Genomic DNA, 22,906 nt, shown 5'->3' on the forward strand with positions numbered 1-22,906 from the left:
GGACTCCTAGTTGATCGGGTTAGGGCTTCCTTCCAACCCCCTGTGTGTGTGTCCTGCCCCGATGCCAGGCCCTGTGACTTGGGGGATTAAGGAGAGAAGGGAAAACTCGGCTTTCCTAGGCCTCTTTCATCTGTGGCTTCCTTGGATCATGGCTGCGGGATGTTTATGAAACTCTGAATCAATTTGAGGCACAGAGATTTTCAATCAGGGAAGCAGATTGAGCTGATAGGGTCAAAAGGCCTGTCGCCAGCCAGGATCGCGGCATCTGACATATTAATTTGAGCTGTCAGAACCAATATGTGTAACCGAGGTGTGGAGGCACAGGCCCCTGTTTCTGGAAAGGAGTTGGGGGGAAAGAGAGGGAGGGGAAATACCACCCGAGGAGGGCCTGACATTTCACAGATTCCAGCAGAGCTAGTCTTGCCTCCTGTGACCACCGTGGCCCCCTGCTCGCTGGAAAGGGCAGGGGGCCAGGCTGGAGGTGGTGGAGGCTCTGAGCTTCACAGCAGGGGCCTGTTGCTCTGTAGATAAAGTTTGCTTGGCTTGCCATAGGCACAGCAGTTCTTTCCTCTTATCTGCACCTACCTGACTTCCAAAGGCCTCTTGCTGGCACAGGAGGCAGAGCTGAGCCCCAGCACGAAGCGCCTGTCCCTTAGAGCCTTTGATAGTGGCCTGTGAACTGGCTAGCCAGAGTCAAGCCTCTGGAAGACGACTGCCTGGGCCAACGTCACACCCATATCACACTTGGGGCCCTTAGCACTGCTTTCCAGTCTTCTCTCTCCCACTTCTCTTGGGGTCCCTGCCTTTTTTGACCGTCTGCTCCCCCAATTCCTTTCAAACTTTGGTGAGAAACTGTGCCACCCCTTCAAGGTCCATACCTTCCCTTGGCAGGAGCTGGATGCTGCTGCCGGTGACTGAGGTGAGGATCCATGTGAGGATATGGCCTGAGATGTCTGTCTTGTATATGCTGCTACTGCGTAAGCAGCCTGAGCAGCTTGTCTTCTGGGGTTGTATATGGGAGTCAGGGTGGACCTGGGGAAGCTCAGTGGTACTCACACTTCCTATGTGAGTGCATGAATGTAGGTCACAGTGTGACCAAAATACAGCAGGGAATTCCCTGGGTACCGGGCCTGGCTGTACTGGTAATCTCTGTGTTGGTGATCATGTAAAGAAAGAGTTGTTCCCTATCCAACAGAAGAAAATTCATACTTATAAAACTAGGCATACGGATAGCTTTTGTTACCTCTCGAAAGGTGACAAATGTCCTTAGAGTGACATCTGGGCAAAGATTCCGAAGCTTGAGTACCTTGCACGCTACTGAAGTCCCTGGTGGGAGGTGGGAGGAATTCACACTCCTGTCAGGGTGATTACAAACGGATGACCACCTGGGTCAGCCTCCATCATGCCTGGCCCTCCCTTCCTAGTGGTGAGGACTAATTTTGATCGTCCACTCGATTGGATTAATAAGTGCCTGAGATCACGGAGGCGCATCCTGGGGTGTGTCTGCACAAGCATCTCCATAGAGCGCTGGATCCTGAGGGCCCCGACATGTTGAATGGGTTTAACCCTTGACGGAGTCAGACTGTGACATTTTTGGAAAGTAGTAAAGAGTGAGAAGTGGGGGCTATTGGAGGCTGTGGGTCTCTGGGGGTGCCTTTGGGGTCACCAACTTCTGTCTTTGTGCCTATTTTTCTACCCTGTGACCATCATGAAGCTCCTGAACCACAAACTCCTGCTACCGTGATATTCTGTCTTAACAGCAAGCCCAGAAACATGGGACCCAGAGATCATGGACAAGACTCTCTGAAATGTGAGTCAAGAGAAATCCCCCGCCCTTTTTAATGTCAGGTATTTGGTTACAGGCACGAGAGAAGTAAGCCATACCCGTGGGTAAGATGGCAGTTTCTCTGGGCCACCACTTGTTGGAAGGCCTCGTTTGGGGGACTCGAAACTCCATCTACTCTCAGATGGGTCTCCTCTCTCAAAATCTAGCTCCTCACCTGTCAAGTGTAATTTATAATTGCATTTTACCAATAAATTTGGCAATCGGACCTCAGTAAATTGAAAAAAACGGTACTATAGAATTGCTGTCTGGAAAGCCGGGCGGTGGTGGTGCACGCCTTTAATCCCAGCACTCGGGAGGCAGAGCCAGGCGGATCTCTGTGAGTTCGAGGCCAGCCTGGGCTACCAAGTGAGTTCCAGGAAAGGTGCAAAGCTACACAGAGAAACCCTGTCTCGAAAAACCAAAAAAAAAAAAAAAAAAAGAATTGCTGTCTGGAGCAATAGGTCACACAGCTGATAGAGTGATCGACAGACAAAGCAGGAGCACAAGTTTGACACCCAAAACAAACATTAAAAAAAAAAAAGGTGGGGTTTGGTGGTGCGCTCTTATAGTCACAGTGCTGAGGACGCAGAGACAAGAAGATCCTGGGGCTCTCTGGCCCACCGCAGAGTCTGCTTGGCAAGTTCTAGGTCAGTTAAGAAATCTCATCTCAAAAATAAAATGAAGTCTAAAAAATTAAGAACTAGAGAGAAAAAAAGGCAGGTGGTACCTACAGAATGGCTCCCGAGAACACAGCTATGAACCTGCACGTATGTGAATAGTTGTGTACACACACACACATGCCAATGAATAGTTGTATATACACACAGGCCAATGAATAGTTGTACACACAAACAAACACACACAGGCCAATGAATAGTTGTATACACACACACAGGCCAATGAATAGTTGTACACACACACACACACACACACACACACACACACACACACAGGCCAATGAATAGTTGTGCACACATCAACACACACACACACAGGCCAATGAATAGTTGTATACACACACACACACACACACACACACACACACACACACACACACAGGCCAAGGGAATCAGTAGGCCACTCAATGCCAGAGGCATTTGAACCTCACATCATAGTCTTGACCGGCATGCCTCATCTTCTTCCGGAAATATGGAGCATGGTCATGAAGTAACATTGGTGATGGTGAGTGAGTCGGGCAGAGCGTAAACATGTGCATGGATCCCTGGTTATAGTTACGGATGCACAGAACAAGACAGAAAGAAATACACATCAGGAGGAGTGGATCTGGGGGAGAAGGGGAGTAGAGAGAGGAACTCGGAGGAGAGGAGGGAGGGGAGACTTCTGTCAGGACGTAATATATGAGAGAATAAATGAATGAATGAATGAATGATTTAAAATAAAAGGAAAAAAAGAAACACACGTTTTTACAAATGGTTGCCACTGAGATCTTTAAACCCAAAGGCAGACAGAACCCTTGAGTTCCTTTGCTCATGGTCCTCTTGGAGGCTCCTGGGGACCTCTCTCTCTCATGTGACACAGAAGGACACACTTATCTGTGAAACTCTCTACAGTCCTGTTCTTGCATGTTGGCCGATGTCAGGAGGGGAACAGAGGGGAATACGTCACTGTTGCGGTTCCCATCTTGATAATCTCCTAGAGGTCAGCGTGTTAAAGGCTTGGCCCCCACAGTGGCCCTCTTAGGAGGTAGTGATCCTTTAAGTGGCGGGGCCTAGGGGGAGGTTTGACATCATTGGGATGATACCCCTGAAAGTAATTGTGGGAACTTATGTGCTGCCTTACCCCAAGGCCAAGTCATCATAGCCTGGAATCTCCCAACTGTGAGCCTGAACAAAGCTTTCCTGTTCATGAGTTGACGACGACGGGCTGAGGTATTTGTTGTAGCGATGGGAAGTCGGCTGGTACAGTTGCCGTTCTCACTTGAGGTTTCCTGAGTCCTGCCTGTGAGTTCCGTACGATGCGATTTGCTGCGAATACTTCCTGCTTACATCTACATTCTGAGCTGTGCAGCCCTGGACACGCTGGCCCCTTTAGGCCTCACGTTATTCGTGTCTGAAGTGAGAGAACCGCTGTGTTGACCTTATAAAGCTTTGCAAAGTTAAATGAGAGCCCAGGTAGGATGCCAGGCACATGAAGTCCTCAGCTGCATTAGTTATTCTTACGCAGGAAAGCCGGGAAGAGTCATAGCTCGGATGGCTTTCTAAGTTACTGGAATTTAAGGGAGGGCCCCCTTCCCCAGGTGCTCTGGGGATCTCAGCCAAGCCAGGCTCTGCCTCCTTGACACATGCTTTCCCCATCCAGTTTACCTTGGCACAAAAGGACAATTCATGGGTATGTTCACATCCTGGCCCTCAACATCAATCTTCCTTCCCAGGCATGTGGTGACAGCTCCTGGGTCTACTGGACTTTGGTCTCCGAGGCTCCCATTAATGTTACTATAGGAAGAAAAACCTTGTGTATTTGCCTTCACCTGAAGCATATTCCATGGGGGAAGGGGTGAGAGGTAGGTGTCTGAAGAGAGGGAGGCGGGAGAAAGATCATCTTGGGGGCAAATGCCATCTTTATATTGAGGGTTAGGGGCTTTGCCAGCAGCCTGGCATAGGAACACACAGGCCAGCCATCTTCCAACAGGGCCATCCTGTGCCAGCACTGCCTCCAAGGGAGCCAGGGGAGGCTGTCTCTTCCACAGGTCTAGACGAAGACTTGTGCTGGCCCTGGGGAGGAAGGGAGTGATTATGTGCAACGCCCATGTTTGGGTTGGATTTTTTTCTCAAGTGTCACATTTCCCTCTTCTTCCACTAAACAAGTGTCTACTGGTCATCTTTTGTCACCCATTCCCAGCCCCAGTGGTCTACCAGATGGGCTCACATGAGCAAGTCCTTCTCTTGGGTCCTGTTGAAGTTTGAATTCCCAGTTGAGATCCCAAGAGTGGATGAAGATAATCATCCTATTTCTTTCCCAGATGTTTAGATTTGGGTCAGAAGCCATGGTGAAAAACAAAACAAGCCTCAGGGAAATGTGCTTCGTTTTTTTGGACAACACCCAAGAGGCAGTGGGAGTGTGAGCAAGGTTTCTTCATTCACTTATTGATTCATTTGAAGAGAACTTATTGATTCTTTTCAGCAACAGAAGCAGTGTTTACAAGATCAAACCAGTCAATAATTCCAGCATGGATTGGGGAGGGTGGGTCATGAGGCTCTGCCCCTAGTTGAGGAGCTCCTGGTAAGTGATGGCTGTCGGGAAGGAGGAGGTCCTTTGGGTGGGTAGGTGGCTGTCCACTGGTAGCTTGCTAATGCTTATGCAAGCAGCATTAATTGGACTTAATGGGTTATTAAAAAAAGGAAAGAACGTGAAGATATAAGGACGTATTTTGGAGGGGGTGTCCCGAGAGAGTAGGAAGGGTGAGGTTGGGGTGGATACGATCAAGCTAAGTTGGCTATAGGTATGAAACTGTCAAAGAATAAATACAAATCTTTGAAGGAGAACTGGTCTGTTTAATGAGGTCATATCAGAACCATTTTTATAAGGATTGGAACTGAAGTTCACAGAGATGCATTTGTTTACTCAAGGTGTCCATGCTACTGCAGGGTGTTGGCTGGTATCCCAGCATCCTCATTTCTAAGCCATAGGTCAATCATGGCCTCACTATGTGCAGCGTTTATGGAGAAGCGCAGGCAGCCCTGAACTTGCAAATGAGTCCTATTCTTAAAGTTCACTGGGAAGTCAGTTGTCTGGAACGTTTTCCTCTATGGAAACAGCGGTGCAGATGGTGACTAGCTTTCCAGAGCAGCCCACCGTAGCCTGTTGAATCCACAGTGTGCTAGAATTATGAAACTACCTACCCTACTGTGTGTTAACAGACTGCAGACACAGGATATTTACTGCTAACGGGACAGGCGAGTCCTCTGTGGGGAATGGATCTCCTGACCTTGTTCCAGTGGAACGCAGAAGTCGGTAAGTGAGCAGAAATGGTGTTTGAGTAAAGAACGGATTTCACCGGTTTACCGCGATCTCATTCCAATGCAAAGGCCGTGAAAGGTTTTCAATCGGCTTTGTTTTTCTTTTCTTTTCTTTTTTCGAGACAGGGTTTCTCTGTGCAGCTTTGCACCTTTCCTGAAACTCATTCTGTAGCCCAGGCTGGCCTCGAACTCACAGAGATCCGCCTGCCTCTGCCTCCCAAGTGCTGGGATTAAAGGCGTGCGCCGCCGCCGCCGCCGCCGCCGCCGCCGCCGCCGCCGCCGCTGCCGCCGCCGCTGCCGCCGCCGCCGCCACCACCACCACCCGGCGGTTTTGTTTTTCTTGAGACAAGGTCCCTTTATATAGTTCAGGCTACTCTGAGCTCATATAGCCTAGGGTAGCCCTGAACTCTGTAAGCCTTTCTGGCACTGGGAGATGGCCATGCGCCATGATGCCTTTTTTTTTTTTTTTGTTATGTTTTATCTTGTGTCTCCAACACATAGTACAGTGTATGTTTGGTAAATTATTGTTGAGTTAAAGAAATAGACTCCAGTTTCATGGATCTCCCAAGGAAGAGGCCCTCAGACACTTGCTTACAATCTAGTTACTGGTATTTAGCACGCAATTCCAACAAGCCTGTTGCTTTTGTTTCTAAGCCCGTTTTTATGTAGAAACAACAAAATGAAAACTGATGTAGACGGGTCACACCAATGACAGTGAGGGGTGGCCAGCATTAAAGGAAGAGACAGAAAGACTCTAGAGCTGACATGAATGGCGAAGGCCCAGTTGCCTGGGATCATTTATCTCAGCAATCCCGGGAGTCATTATTGCAAAATAAACACTAGTTAGTGCTCTCCAGTTTATCACTGCTATTTAAGGATGGAGGAAAATATGTGTGGAAACTGTAGGAAGCTTAATACAAAGCTATGCTTTTTAAAGAAATAAACTCTTGCTATCTGGGAAAACACTTTAGATCGTGGAGCTCCCTGGCCTATGATATCAGCAAAGCTTGACTATTATGCTTAGTTGCCGGACAGGCTATCTGGAGCTTTCGTTGGTGCTCTTGTCATGTTCTTACTGGAAATATGATTGGATAACAAATAGGAAAACTCCACATTAAAGCAAGGAAGAAATGGACATGGCTTGGGGACATCGGTCTATAATTCCGGCTATTTGAGGGACTGACACAAGAGGACCGAATTACCTTGTCCAGCCTGGGTTACACAGTGAAAGTCAGGGCCCTGTCTCAAAATGAAAAGTGAAAAGAGGGTTGGGGATATAGCCCAGAGTTAATGCTTAGCTAGCATGTGTGAGGATCTAGGTTTAACTCCCAGTATTGTGTGTACGTGCGTGCGCACGCGCGCACCCCCCCCACCATGCAAACACACACACACCACACACACACACACCACACACACCACACACACACCACACACACACACACACATACCACACACACACACACCATACACCACAAACATACCACACACACCACACAAACACACACACCACGCACACCACACATACACACCACACAAACACACACACCGCACACACCACACACACACACACACACACACACACACACACACACACACACACACACCACACGTCAAAGAACCTGGAAGTGGCTGGTGTAGATAGGAGTGTTTCTCAGATGGCTCCATGTGGCCTTTCTGGTGGCAGAAGGTAGGAAGGGAACACTTTCTGTGGAGTGTACATGTTTAGGAGAATGGTATTTAATGGCAAAGCACGGGATTCAGATCAAGAGAAATCTTCATTGAGAAATCAGTTCATCTGTGCATTCCTTGTGTAACCTTGGATGACATACCAGCTGCCCTGTGCCAGAGAACCTTCTGGGTAAAGTTCTGAGGTTTCACTGAAATAGTGTGAAGGGTCTAGTAGTGTGCTTGCCACGTAAAACATACTCAACAGAAGTAATCATCTCTTCCGGTTTTCCAGTCATCCTCTCCCATCTGGTGTTGCATTTATACATGTGTGTGTCTGTGTGTCTTAACTCCTAATAACTCTCCTTTTCAGCATCTCATTTATTCCCTGACCGTCTCTACGTCTGATGATCAGGTGGGTGGGAGGACATAGTCTAAGAATATTTCACCTAGATATTTGAAGTCTCTTATTCTTAGGTCAAGTACCAGTGCTGAAGCATTGTTCCTATGGATAAATGTGCTTTGGATGTGTCTGTTTTCATCTGTAATAAAATTACCGTAGTCTAGATAGCTTAAACATGTGTTCCTCAGCATTTAGAGCTGTGGATCCCAAGATGAAGGCATTGGAGAATTGGTGTCGAGGGACAGCCCACTTCCTAGTTCCTAGATCCTTACATGTTGAAGGATATAAACTATCATTCCAGGGTTTCCATAATAAGGAATCTTATTCATACCCTCATGACCTAACCATGTCCCAGTCTACCTCCAAACACCAGAATGACTTTGTGGGTTATGTTTCAATATATAAACTTTGGGGCTACTAAACATTCATTCTGTAGTGGCTTGGCAATAGGAAAGTGAATCAAAGCTTCCTGTACCCTACTCCTCTTACTATGACCAAAATATCTATTAGGTGATGGTCCACACGAGGCAAGGTGCACTCACTGAACAGAGCTCTCTTATCAAGTCTGTCACCTGCCATCGCCTGGAGGCAGAGGCCAAAAGTTTTACACAGACCTTTCATACACCTTAATGATTGCATGAGTTTGAGGTTTGTAGTGAGAGATTATGCATTACCCAGATACTGTGGAGACCAAGGCCCCATAGCTGCTGGAGTATTGTGATCACAATGACTCAGTCTCTCTCTGGGCATTGCTGGTGAGGGAAGGGAGCTGTCTCACATAGGTTGTATCCCCTCCTTAGAGGAAGCCCTTATCCTTATAGCTTGGAAATATGTTATTTAAGGATGTGATCCTCTTGTCTCAATATGGGATGTCTCTGAACACCATCCTAGCTCCAGAACTCTCCATGGGATTGACTAAGGTCCTTGTTTGCCTCTACATGCAGATTGACTTTCGCTTCTAGCCAACCTGCTTCCTTCATTCTATCCAAGCTACTTCCCGGTGAATCACCTACTGGCTAATCACACCTTAAAGTCCGTTTCCTGGGGAATAGACCTGGAAAACTAGGTACGAGATGAGGTTCTGGGGAGCAGATGCTGAAAGAGAACCTGAGAGATGAATGATCCTTCTGCCGGCATCCTGTGAGGGTCCTGTCTCTGAAGGTAAACAGAGTGCTAGCCGAGTCTAGGACAGAGGAGGAGCTGGTGGGAAGAGGGATGGGATGTAGGAAGAAGGACCTATTTGGGTAAGTATAATGTCGCAGGTATTTGAGGGGCTTGGGGGCAGTGGCAACTGAAAGGACAAAGGGAACCTAGCAGTTAATGCACTGGTGACAGAAAATGGAAGCTTGATCACTAGCTTCAAAGAAGGGTCTTCTTTAGTGAACATTAAGAAGCTTACTGCTTAAGGTTATAGAAGGTAGAAGGAGGCAAGGGTTAGGCTCAGGGCTTTAACATTAGGATGGTGGAGCTCCAGAGAAAGCTGAGTTCTCCTTTGTTGCCAATCTGTTAGGCCCCAATCAAGCTCTGCTGGGAACCAATGGGTCTGAGGATTGGAGTGGGGACATTCGAGTTGGTGCACTAAAGAAATATCTAATACCGGTCTCCTTATGGCTCAAGGCTAACACTTCCCACTTGCTTGAACACAATGAAGGTGCCTCCCATCTTCCAAGACAATGTTGATTCCTCCCAAGACTTAATGTTCATTCCTTCTTGGCCACCAGCCTAGGCTCTAGGCATAAGGTAGTATAAGACAAGCTGTTTGTGAAAGTGCTAGGTCTGCCATGAAGGAAAAGAATGTTCTTCCAAGGAGCTGCAGGATTTACCCAGCATGCACCACCCAAGTGTGTGGAGGGCTGGTTCTAACATGCTAGATCAACAGATAGAAAACATACAGGGAACGATGGGTTGTAGGCGTTGGTTTGCTCTTGCCATGGGAGCATGTTCTAGTTCAGGGTTTAACTACATACTAAGGACTGGAAGACTGAACTGACATCTTTCTAGGGTGACTCTTGGGTGTTAGAGAAGTGAAGGCCTATGTTCAATGAACTAGAAGCTCTGGAACTCCCATGCAGGCTGTGGGGGAATGAATCAACAGACTTAAAGACGTGGAAGTGCTGGAGTAGTTCTATCATGCTAGAACACCCTCCGCTTATGATCTAAGAATCCACAGAAGGAGGTGTCCCAGGATGCTACCCTATTTATCAAAGTGGCATCCTAATCACTGAGTGCCATGAAAACTCTAAGAGTTGGAGTTGTCTGTGGGCTAGGAATAATGGCATAGGATGTTGCTGTAGGACTTCACTCTCTTATATACATCTTATATACATCTCTTATATACAGTCTTATAACATGTCTGGAAAGATCCGTAAATAGGAGAGGGCAGATGATATCAGCTAATAATCAGGAGCAAAGTAGGCACAACCATCATTAGGAGCAAGGTGAGAAGTCACAGAGACCTATTAATAATTACTTAGCATGGTCCCCAGGGGCAAGGTCGCCAAGCTGAACATCCTACAAGGGTATTGCAGAAGCTACACAAGCAAAAGAGATGATGACTCAGGGGACTAAGGCCAGTGCCCTCATAAGTTATGATTCCTTGCTCAGTTTCTAGACTGGAGCCAGTGTTTGGACCTGGGATACTCAACTGAAAGAGAGATCAGGTCTCTAGAGGAAAAGACCGCAAGATACCATAGTAAATATGGTGTCTATAATTTCTTCAGTGCTTTCTCAAAGGCACTCGTGACCATGCACGTGGATACCCTTATCTCAAGGAGCACGAACTACTCAGAATTGTCAAAGACTTTTGGAGACAGGATCTGAGTTGGCAATGACACCTGGGAAATGAACAGATCAGTGTCGTCTTTCTGGCTAAGTTTCGTTCACTCTGGGCTCCCTGGGATCTCAGAAACTTCCCTCACTGTGTTCCTGAAGGAATAATTGAAATAGACTTGAAAGTTGGCAGGATTATAATTTTGGCTCTTTATCCTATTTGGAGGAGCTATTGAATAAGAATGTTCAAGTGGTCTCTGACTTATCCCCCCACTTTCTGCTCCAAAGAGTAAATAAAAACCAATATTTTATGTCGATGGGAAGGAACTGGTGGAAGTCAGTGCCATTTAAAAAAAAAAAACACCTAAACCATGTAGGGTTATTGTTTTCATCATTTCCCCTTTAGTTCATCAATCTGGTCCCCACAAAACCCAGATGGATTCTGGAGGGTGACAGTGAACCACCCTAGACTCCCACTCCTAAGTAGGAACCCTGGTTGTCACTGCTCTTCCAGATGTGGTCTTTGCTAGACAGATCGCACAGCCTCAGGCATGGAGTGTACGGCCATCAGTCTGGTGACACGTTCCTTCATCGCTGCAAAGGAGGAGGATCAAAACATCTGTGTACCTGAGATCATGACATTGTACATTTGTGACTTGGCCTAGGAGTACATGGACTCTTCTGTGTCAAAAGCTAAGAGACCTGGGCCATCTGGATATTCCAATGGAACCGTATATTAGTCATTGCATTGATGCCATTTTGATAGTCATGCTGAAGATTAAAAAGAAGCAGTGATTATACTAGAGGAATTCACAGGACACATGAGCTGTAAACAGTAGGAGATAACCCTACCGATATTTAAAAGCTTAGCTGAGTGGAGTTTTTGGGGTTCAGTGATCCAGAGCATGCTGACACGTCTCTATCCTAAGGAAAACATGATTGCATCTCTTATCCTTTACAACTTACAAGTAAGAACAACACATGGCAGGTTCCCTGCGAACTTGAGGTAGTGTGTTCCAGACTTGGCACTGTAGCTCTGATCCATTTGGCTATTGACTTGGATTGCTATTCACATTCTGTGAAGACGAGGGCAGCAAGCGGTTGTTCAGAAATTCAGAGGTCCCTGAACCCTAGCTTCCTGGATCGTAAGACCAGACGGACTCCATAATGTTAGAATATTAGTTCTGTGGAAGAGAGGGGAGTGGGTGTGAAGTCTGACCTTGGTGTTGCATTAGAGCCCAGTTAGTCCTTTGTGGGAGAAGCACTTGGCATGATGTACATGCTGGCAGAATCACCCCACTCCCTGTGTTAGCACAGTGGCAGCGATGGAGAATATATCACCCCAAAGCCCTTGCCGCCACTCACCCATGACCTTGCCTTTTGCTGTTGCAGAATGTTTACAGTGGTGACAGAGGATTCCAGTACCAAACTCCCTTGTCTCCCCAAGAACTATTTGGTGGGAAGTAGATTGCTTTATGCCCCCTCTTCCCTAAAAGGGGCAATGACTTATATTTGCTGCCATTGACACATGTTCCGGGTATGAGTTTATCCATTTTGCCCACAAGATCTCACCCTATACCACCATCTGAAGACTAGTTGACTCTGATCCACCAGCATGGTCATCTGTTCAACCCTGTCCTAGACCAAGTTGTCCAATTTACTGTAAAGAAGAGGGTAGCAATGGCCCTGAGACCATGATGTCTGTTGGTCCCATCATATACAGTTGTTGATTTGATAGAATCCCTAGTCTTTGCAGATACAGCTGACGTACCACTGATGATACCCATGAAGATAAGATATTCCTCTGGGACGCAGCATCCTCTGAAGTTAGTGATTGCTGCGGCACATGTCTGCAACAGACAGAATGCATATTTGACAAGGGGGTAAAGTGTGGTAGGTGCTACTCTGCTTACCATCACTTGGTGTTGCCATCTGGGGAATCTCTCACCAGCCTCATGTACGGCTAAAGGTTGCATGAGGTTGAAGGTCACTGCTCAGAGCAGAGGACTTGTAGTCATAGGATTTCTCTGGTCCTGCCCGACCCGCAATCCCACAGCTGCTTATAAAATAATTACTCAGAGGCTTATATTAATTACTAATTGCATGGCATATGGCAGGCTTCTTGCTAGCTAGCTCTTATAACTTAAATTAACCCATTTCTATTCATCTATGCTTTGCCACGTGTTCCGTGGCTTACGGGTCTGCTGGCATGTTGTTCCTTGGCCAGCAGGCTGGCGTCTCCCCTGCTCTCCTTTCTTCTCTCACTGTCTCTCTTGGATTTTCCCACCTGGCTCCATCCTGCCCTGCCGTAGGCCAATGCAGCTTTACTGATCAACCAATCAGAGCAACACATCTTCACAGCATCCAGAAAGACATCCCACAGCAAGGGCTTCAATCAGGAAACAAAGCAGACACCCACTTGGCTCTAGCTTTGGTGGCTTTAGGTTCCTTATACCAAGCGATGAGAAAGCTGGAACAGCAGTCGACAGTCTTTCCGGGTGTCACCGAATCAGGTCATCAGCACAGATAAGGCCCCGGACACACAGCAGGGGACACAGAAGAATGAGAGCTTTTGCTAAGTTGTCTCTGGGCAGATACCAATTGTTGGTGTGAAATGGACAAGCACAACACTCACAGCCTGAGATGGGCACATTGGCCTGGTTAAAGAGGAGGATCTGGACTACCCCACCAGGCCACGTAGACCAGTAAAAGTGCAAGAGAGGGCAAGGAGAATCTTGAGTTGGCAGTGGAAGAGACGGTGATGGGTCTCAGAAGCAGCCCCAAGGCTAGCTGTCACAGAGGGGGCTACTGCTCCTGCTGAGAGGAGACCAGCCAGAACAAGGATGGTTGGCTCATGGCAGGTGAATAAATCCTAGTGGTACACATGTGGTCCATAGTGACCACTGTGAATCTTCCTGGCCCCTTTAGAACTTACAACACGGACTGCCTGGGAACACAGAGAAGCGTTTACTTAGGGCAGTGGTTCTCAACCTGTGGGTCGTGACCCCCGAATGACCTTCTCACAGGGGTCGCCCAACACCATGAGAAAACACAGATATGTATATCACGATTCATGACAGTAGGAAAATTGCAGTTATGAAGTAGCAACAAAAGTAGTTTTATGGTCGGGGGTCATCACAACGCGGGGAGCTGTATTAAAGGGTTGCAGCATCAGAAGATTGAGAGCCGCTGACTCAGGGCCTTGCTTTCCAGGGAAACATGGTGTTTAATTCACACTGATGTAAGTGCCACAAGAAGATGTATCTGCGATGTCACGATTCTTTTCCCACTCACTGTTCTGTCTCTGGAGCCTGAGTTCTTAAACCTGAGCAGACACTGGGTCATCCTTTGAGAGTAGACACTCTGTGTATCCTTTCTGCCCTACAGGCTCCAGCATGGAGCAGGTCGGCTAACACAATGTTTGCAAAGGTGGAAGATTGAGACCTTAGACAATCCTCGTTAGCCATGGAGGTTCGGATACAGTCTCTGTCCTAGTTAGGTTTCTATTACTGTGATGAAACACCATGACCAAAAGGAACTTGGGGAAGAAAGGCTTTGTTTTGGCTTGCAGCTCTCAGGACACACTCCACACTGAGGGCAATCAGGGCAGGAACTGAAGCGGGGGCCATGGAAGAACACTGCTTACTGGTTTGCTCCTCAGGCCCTTCCTCAACCTGCTTTCTTTATGACTCAAGACCATTGGCCCATGGGTGGTACTGTCCACAGCTGGGCTGCCCACCCAACCATTAGTCAAGAGTATGCCTCAGAGGCTTGTCTACAGATCAATCTGGTAGGAACATTCTTTCAATGGAGTCTCTCTCTTCTCAGATGACTCTAGCTTGTGTCAAGTTGACAAAGACCTAGCCAGCACGGTCTTCAATTTAGTCTACCTAGATGCATGCATATGTGAACATGTGCATGCATATACACATTAATTCTGAAGGCTTATTCCCAAGATCTCCTTCTAAATCCTTTTTGAAGGTTGAGGCCCAAGGAAATGAATTCTTGTCTAGCCATTTCCTCATTTCTCTGAGAGGATAAACTCCACTGAGCAGAGCTATTGGATCCTGTCCCTCCGCGCTCTCTGCCCTGGGCCCCCACCTCTCTGGCTGGCACATCATCAGACAGACTCAGTCCCTCAAAGTCAAAAAACTTGTCTTAAATGGGATTTGCTGGTGGCTTTGTGTTCTCCATGTCCTCCCTCTTTTGTTTTTTGATTTATCGTTTTAATCAGCTCCAGTCAATCATTCCCTTTCTGTCTTGCTCACCATAAACACAACCCCTTGCCAAAAAAATTATGACTGTATTAAATGATTTTATTACAGTAAACTGCAGATTGTACAGTGTAAACACAGGTGCCGTTCAAACTCCACACCCTCCAGCTCTGTCCAGACTAGCTTAGTGAGGGGGAGGGGGGAGGGGAAGGGGGCACTGCAGCACGCGGGGAGGGGGGTCAGGGGTCAGGAGGTCACGGTGTTCAAGCCTTAACCACAGAGATGAGGACACGACATGGAGCCTCTGGGAATGACGATATTGGTTTCAGGTCACACACACACAAACACACACACACACACACACACACACACACACACACACACACACGCACACACACACACACACACACCCCTAGTGACAGAGTCACCCCTGAGTCACATGGTTTAAGATCCTTGGGATGTCACTTTTCCTTTATCCCCTCCCTTTCCTAAGCTTATTCGGGGGGACTTCATTCCAGGACGAGTTGGGAGGGATTCGAATATGGCTACTTGAGAAAGAGTGAGTCTGACTCTTTTTGCCCTCCCGCTAGGGGGTAAATATGATATAGGTAACAAGTGAATCGGTCTTCCTGCCTTCTGCCCAGGGGATGGACGTCATGAAGACCTTTCATTCTACAAGGCATTGTTCTGGGGACAGGCATGGGGGCGTCCCTGGGGGGCAGACATAGCCAAGGGAGGGGTTTCCTGGGGCATGGCCTTAGTGAAGCTGCGCGGACTGGCGTCCAGTGACAGGGAGCGGTAGAATGTCCAGGCTTTTCTTGAAGGCTTTGAGGCCTGAGTTTCTGGAACGTCTTGCCCAGTCGCTGACAGAACCGCGGGGCTTGTTTCCCTGTGGTATGGTTATAACAGAAGAGTAAGAAACATTTGGGGATAATTTCTCCAGGAGACTGACTCTGAATAGGCTGTCTCACTAAGCAGGAGAAAGACATTGTCTAAGTAGATGGTTTCTATGTGGAGGGGACTTGTTGAGAAGTGAGTTCCATTTGAACGTGTCACTCACGTTTCATCAACGTGACAAAACACCCGAGAGAGACAATTTACAAGGACAAGGATCTGCTTTGCCAGCTTTAGAGAGCTCCCGTCCACGGCTGCTGGCTTCATTGCTTTTGGGCCGTGATGAGGTAGAGCATCATGGGGGACCATGTGGTGGAACAAAGCCATGCCTCTAGTGGCAGCTGGGGAACAGCTCTGAGGAGGCGAGGAGAGACCCGAAAAGAGATACACCTTTCAAAGGCATACACTCCGGTACCCCATTTCCTCCAGAAAGTTCCACCGCTCACGGCCCATTCAGCTACAGACTCAGAAGTGTGTTGTCCATTATGACATTAGCACCCTCATAATCGAATCATCTTTTAAGGTGTCCTTCCGAACACTACTGCATGGAGGACCAAGCCTTCAAGACAGAAGTTTTGAGGGGCATTTCACATCCAAACCACAAATAACAGTGGACATTCGCCGTTGATAGCACCCATTTCCCAGCCATTTAGGAAGCAACACACACACACACACACACACACACACACACACACACACACACACACACACGATTGTTTTTCTTTTTTTCTTGTTGCCTCTCGACCCCTGTTAACAGATTCAATATTCAAAACTAGCTCCAAAGGTTACACTTGCTTCCCCAAATTTTAATTTCTCCCTCGTTTGGGTAAGTTTGAGCTGCCTAGAGAAGCCATTTCTGCTGAGCTGGGACTGCGCGAGAGAGGCAGGAACACAGAACCCATCTGTTGAAGATGAGAACATAAATAGCCCCCTTTAAAAATAAATCTCCACTTTTAACTCTGCAGATAAAAATATCCGAATAAAGGACAGTTCTTCATCTCCACCTTCTCCTCTGCTTGGTCGAGCATTTCTAAGTGGAGGCTTTTTTTTCCCTTCTCTTTTTACAGGTTTCATTTTGGCTTTGATTCTAGTGAGTTTACTGACAGATTACTTCATTTTAACTATATGGCTTTCCTGTCTAGTGGGAGGCATATTTCTAAGTATCATATTTATCAAAAGAGCCGTGCAAAACAAGGGCCAGAATTACTCTTTTGATGGTTCCCCCTCTAACTACAACTACAATAAATTTTGTGAGAACGAATGCTCAACCGGGGACCTTTTATGTTAAAGCCGAGAACCAGGGTGCGGGCACTGTCACGTTCAAGTCTCCACCAGTTAGGCTGTTTTCCTCTTCTTCTCCCCTCCCTGGGCAGAAATCTCACATCTGGTCTCACTTGCAAGGCTGGTCCTGGACTCCCAGGGGCTCTATATTTTCCCCCTATAACTTTAAATCAGAAGAGCATTTCAGTAAATCACAGGGACACTTATTTATTGGACATAGTTTGGGTCTCTTAAAGCATGGAGAATAAATTTAATGGAGCGTTCCGAGCGTTCTCCAATCTTTTGAGGGATTACTTGGGGAATTTGTCAACTGCACCGGGGCCCGGCAGCCTGATCCAGGGAGATGGGGATGAAATGACGGGAGAATCTTCTCAGAGGACCCAGGTGGATCCTAAATCACCCCGAGGAAGATTAATCTAAGAGGCCAGTTGCCAGCAAAGTTGATGGGCAGCGTTGCCGTTTATTTAATAAACTATCATTTCAGCTGGAGGGCGACTTTAATCTGAATTACACTTTGTTCTTGTCATCCACTGTTGCCAAGTAATTTATGGAATACCATAGCATGTTCTTAACCTCCAACGGCAGAGCGGGGAGGAGACAATGGAGGCTGGGCTAAGAACAAAGAAAGATGTCCAAAGGAGAAGGCAGGGGAGGCCCGGGAGGCTGTAAAGACCTGGGGTGAACGGAAGAGCCGGGTGGAGAGGGGCCGGAGGACAGACGGGGAGCCTGGATGGGTGAGGATGGGCGGCTGGAGTCAGAGGTGGACGGAGAGTGGGTGGGTGGAGAGAAGATGGGTCAAGCGGGTGGGTGGAGAGAGGGGGTATGTCGAGGCGGTCTAGTCTGGTAGGAAGCTTCAGTTCTTGGGGCCTTTGAGAAAAGAAGGTTGTCAGGGCTGGTCTTTCTTCCATTAGGAAAATAGGTCAGGGTGAGTTCTATAGGCTTGAAGAATCCAGGGTGCTACGTGGTAGTAGAAGTATTTCTACAGGAGAGATAGATGCAATGTGGACGGCTGATGGAGTTGCAGGGTGGGATGGGCGTCAGAGACAAAGAGATCTTGATGTTTCAGAAGGGCTTTACTGTGTTTGGAAGCATTGGAACAATAACTTTTTTTTTTTGGTGATCATTATCTGTCACAGCTGCCATACCCACACTCTGAGACTGTGGGTCTGGTCGATCCTGATGTGTTCTCCTCTTAGTCTTGGTTAAGGAAGCAGGGAGGCATGCTTGGTCTTAGGACACCATTAGTAAGGTAGCCGCGGTATAAACAGAAGCATGGGGGTGGTGGTGGTGAAGGTACATAAGCCATAGTTGGTCAGGGGCTCAGGGGGTGCTCTTTCAGCCATCAGACCCTTAGGTTTGGCTTTCTGGATGCCGGGGAACAGCTGCTCTACATAATTTCTTGGAGCATCTCTGGCACCGTGGGAAGAAGGTTCTCATCCTCCATGTGCCTGTCTCACACTCCAGTCCTGACCCCAAGGCAGCCTCCGAGACAGTGGCTCCTCCCTTATTTCTTCACTCTTTCCCCTTTCAGCTTAGGGAGGCTAGTCCCGGCCTTGCACCTCCTGGATGGCAACGCCAAGGATGGGTGGTGAGAATCGGGGTGAGCGTTGGGTGTGGGGTGGACCCAGACATGGCGGAAGAGGCCGGGGAGAGTCAGGATGACTAGACTGCTAGCCCAGGAAGAACTCCGCCATTGTCTTTCTTTAACAAAACTCAAAGCAGAGTATAAAGGGAGACCTCTGTCTGGCCCTAGGCTCTCGTGGAGGTTGGGGCAGGCGCGGAGAGGGAAGCAACTGTAGGAAGATGGCGTCACTGGTCAGCACGTACTGAAACCCCGCCCTTCCAGTGACTTCTCCCTGCCTTTGCCACTCTTCTATGCTTATGAACCTTATAATTCAGCTCCGTCCTGGACCCCTCCCTGTCTCCTCCTAGTCCTGTGCTCTGGGCAGGGTCGTGGGCACGCTGGAACCAAGCTACCCCTTTTCACTCATTCCTTTGCCCCTGCACACTCTTCAAGGTTGAGAGCAAGGTTTATGTCTTCTCAGAGCATCCCCCTGGCCACTCTGTTCTCCCTGACCAACTGTGGTCCAAAGCACACCAGTTTCCTATTTCTTCTGTTGGTTCCTTGATCCTCCGTCTGTCTTATCTCCTGATTGGTAAGTGAGGGCCTTAAATGGGTGAGCTCAAAGGTCTTTGCAGTTCTAGGATCGTCCGTCTATTTGCTTGACTGAGTAAGACTGACTGCACATGCCTACAGGAGCAGGAACAGCATCTTTTCCTTATATGGAATCCTACAATGTTCTAGCACAGGACAGGGCCCTGACTGAGTGTTCTACAAGGGACTTGTTTTACCTGACTTCTAGATGTCCCTTTCTCCTAATAGAAGAAGCAGAAGCAGCTTAGGTGTCCTGGAAGCCTGTTTGTGCTAGGCTTGCAGTAGAACTGTTCTGCAGTGGGTGGATTCGGGGTGGGGTTGGGAACTAGGATGTTTCTGCTTTCAGTGTGTTTAGTAATTTGTGCAGGGGAACTTTCTCGAGACAAGGGGGAGGGGGGCAATATTATTAAACGACCAGGGCTCTTCCCTGTAGCAAATGCATTTTGCAGCACATTAGAAACAAGCGCCCTGGTGGTACAGGCCCATAATCCTTAAGTTCAAGTTTTGTGTGGGGCTCCAAGGCAAGGTCAGGGCCAGCCTGGACAACTTCATGAGACCGAAGTAACCAAGGGGAGAGGGGGGGCTATGGCTTAGTGGTAGGGTATCTACCACATGAGACTATAGATTCAATCTTGGGAACTGCCAGGAGAAAAGATGATCTCTTTGATTCATATCTGAATCCCCGCCCCCAAGACTTGGGCAGGTCTCTTGATTTGTGAGTCTTGTTTCTTCATCTCTTTGTGAGTGATGCCGATAGATGCCCTGTCTACCTCAGACGGTTGTTGTGGGGATGGAAAGACGAGTGAGCACGTGACAAGGCTCTCTAACTTGTGACGTTAATAGCGGTCCAGGCCAAGAAACATTGCAGCCTAAGAGGTCAAAAGTAAAACACAAAGAAGAAGAGAAAAAGAGGCACCAGGGGGTTTCTTCGTCCCTGTCTCACTACCGGACAGAAAAACAAACTGTTTTTGTTTTTGTTTTCCTGGAAGATACTCTGTTAGAATTGCTTCCCTCCTCCTCCCCCCAAAACATGGAAAGGAAAAAGTCGAGTGTGAAGGAACATTCTGGTATATTCTGAAAGTTGACTCTGGAAGGAGAGGAAAACACGAGCAAACAAAAGCTGTCACTCACTGGCAAGCTGCTTCCCCTGGGGAATAATCTCTGTGAAGGAAAACGAAATCTCCGCCGCGGCTGCCTTGAGCTGGGTGCAGACAGTGCGGTGAACGGGGCGCCTCTGCGCCACGCCCTCCCCCACCCCCGATCTGGGCTTTTACTGTCTTTTAAGAGTTGGCCTGCTGTCTCCCAAGTGAGGACTGCCTCCTCGTCCTTGGGTGCTCCTGTGCTTTGTACAAACAGGCGCATCCAGGGGTGTCAGAGCTTGTGCCCGGGTCTCCTAGGGCTGTGTCTACCCTCTGGCTGGCTGCCACCCCCGTGACTCCTCATCCGAGCTCCGGCTTTCTCTTTGAGCTCATCCGTCACCCTCACCCTGCCTTGTCAACTTTTGCCCCATGATTCAGAAGTCAGAGGGACCCTGGAAGCTGGCAGCGGGGACTCCAGCCTTCTAGAAACCTGTTTGTGTGCACACAGACAAAGGCCTTCCCCTCCCCACGCGCACCATCCCGACTTTCCAAGATGATGATTGAGTTTTTCCCTCTTCAGCTTGATATTTCTGCCAAGGCAAGAAAAATCCTTGTTGAAGTCTAGCAGGAAATCCAATAAAAATTCTTCAAAAGATGGGCTTGACATTGAAAAACAGCAAAATTATAAAATAGGCCTTAGAAAAGAGAGAGGAGAGTTATTGTATCTGGCACCGAGCAAACGCCCCGAGACCCCGTCCAAATGAGCCATCGCAGATTGAAAGTGTTTAGCTTCCCGTTGATTAAATATGGAGAAGGACCCAGGGCCTGCCAAGCCTCGGGGATCCAAAGTTTGTTTTCAGTCAGAATGTGTTTTCAGTCAATGGAAAAAATGGTCGGCCTGTGCCGGGCTATGTAACCGAGAAGCCCCAGGTTTGCAGTGAGTAATGGCTGTGAAGCAGAAAACCATGAGGGCTGTTAATCATCCCTCGCAGGGCCCTGTAATTTCACTCAGCGACTCAGGAGGCTTGGACCACGCTCCCACCCCCTCTCATTTTCTTCCCCCCTCAGCTCATTTTGCTCAAGAGAGAAGAGAGGAGTCCTTCCAGTGCTGGGCCCATGTCTCAGGAGTTCTTACACCCCGTTCTTCTCCCCTCTGCCCACAATGTCCCCTTTTGCCAGCGGCTGCTCTGAGCGTTCAGGGCAGATGTATTCACGTCTATGGGGCTCTGTCAGGGGAACTTCCCCCGTCCCATGAGGGCTCTGGAACCAAGGTCTGGAAAAACCCCTTCCTCCCCATTGCCTTCCCAAGGCCAGCGGTCTTCGGAGCATTCCTAGATGCTCTTGAGTGGGCTTGTCTTAGTTCTGCTTCACCGTATTTTCTTTCCCCTTTCCTTTTCAGGCAGGGTCTTGCTCTGTAGCCCAGGCTGGACCCAAAACTCTTGGGCATGCGCCACTCTGCCTGGCTGGACAGTTTCCATTTCTCCTGGGCTCTTACGGATCCTACCCCATTCCCTTCCGATGAAGAGGCTGAGCACTCTAGTTACTGATGGCGTCCAAGTCCTCCCTCACGGAGGAGGTACGTGAAGGCTGAGGGAGGGAGAAGAAAGTAGAGGGGGGACATGGGAGAGGGGGAAGAGAAGGGAGGGAAGGAGGGAGAAGGAGAGGGAGAGGGAGAGGGAGAGGGAGGGAGGGAGAGAGAGGGAGGGAGGGAGGGAGGGAGGGAGGGAGGGAGGGAGAGGGAGAGGGAGAGGGAGAGGGAGAGGGAGAGGGAGAGGGAGAGGGAGAGGGAGAGGGAGAGGGAGAGGGAGAGAGAGAGAGAGAGAGAGAGAGAGAGAGAGAGAGAGAGAGAATGAATCTGACTCTTGGAGATGGCTGCTGGGCACGAGGCAGGCCTGGAATTATGGCAGGCCAAACCTCCTTTCCTATTGAAGGCCGCCCACACTCTCTTTTCTACTTTCTCGAATGCCCCCTCCCCTCCTTTTCCAGGACCGTTTACCCAGCAGAAGCAGACGAGCAACGAGAGGGTGCTGGTGTGGTTCTGGCTCTTTCCTTGTCTGCTCGCAGGCGCGGGTTCCGGAACCTTCAAGGTCACCCATCAGCTTCAGGCCCCTGTGTGATCCCCTCTCCAAATAACAGTCACTCAAGGGTCCCATGTCACTGAACTCCATTTCAAATGGCAGCAAGAGGCCCAAAGGAATACTCTTCTGGGCTGTTGTTTATTTCAAACGGGGGTCATTGTGGGTGGGGCCTGTCTCAGTCTCTGGGCACGGAGGCGGCTCAGTACTTTTCAAGGGCACCAGCGTTCAGTTAAAAGAAGTCACTTCACCCAGGTTTTTTTTTTTTTTTTTTAAGGACTTGGCAAATAAACTGAAGTAAATTCGTAAATACATGGCTTTAAGGCTACGGCATGAGAATGCTTGGGGGTTTAGTGGAGACACATTCTTCTGCAGGGCGAGCAAGTACGGCCAGCAAAGGGTCACACCCTTGAGTGACCAACGGCTCTAAGAATGGAAGAGGAGACAGCTCCACAGGACTGGCCTGCTCCTAAGAGCCAGCTAGAGAGGCTCTGGGCAGGACCAAAGCGAAGTCAAAAGCTGTGGACAGGATGATGGGGGGTGGGGGGGCATGTTTGGCATGTAGTCTT

General features: G+C 48.5%; 1 long non-coding RNA gene across 2 annotated transcripts; it reads left to right on the forward strand.

The window, feature by feature from the left end:
* Positions 1–1,698: 1,698 nt before the first annotated feature.
* On the forward strand, positions 1,699–22,647 carry LOC121823522 (uncharacterized). 2 transcript variants are annotated; one of them, XR_006065029.2, is made up of 4 exons: positions 1,699–1,810; positions 5,704–5,797; positions 21,662–21,838; positions 22,249–22,647. It is a non-coding gene; the product is annotated as an uncharacterized LOC121823522 (long non-coding RNA). The 2 variants fall into 2 exon arrangements; XR_006065030.2 differs by lacking the exon at positions 1,699–1,810 and adding an exon at positions 4,678–5,065.
* Positions 22,648–22,906: the final 259 nt, after the last annotated feature.

Source organism: Peromyscus maniculatus, chromosome 17 (genome assembly GCF_049852395.1).
Source record: "Peromyscus maniculatus bairdii isolate BWxNUB_F1_BW_parent chromosome 17, HU_Pman_BW_mat_3.1, whole genome shotgun sequence".
Taxonomy (NCBI): Eukaryota; Metazoa; Chordata; class Mammalia; order Rodentia; family Cricetidae; genus Peromyscus; species Peromyscus maniculatus.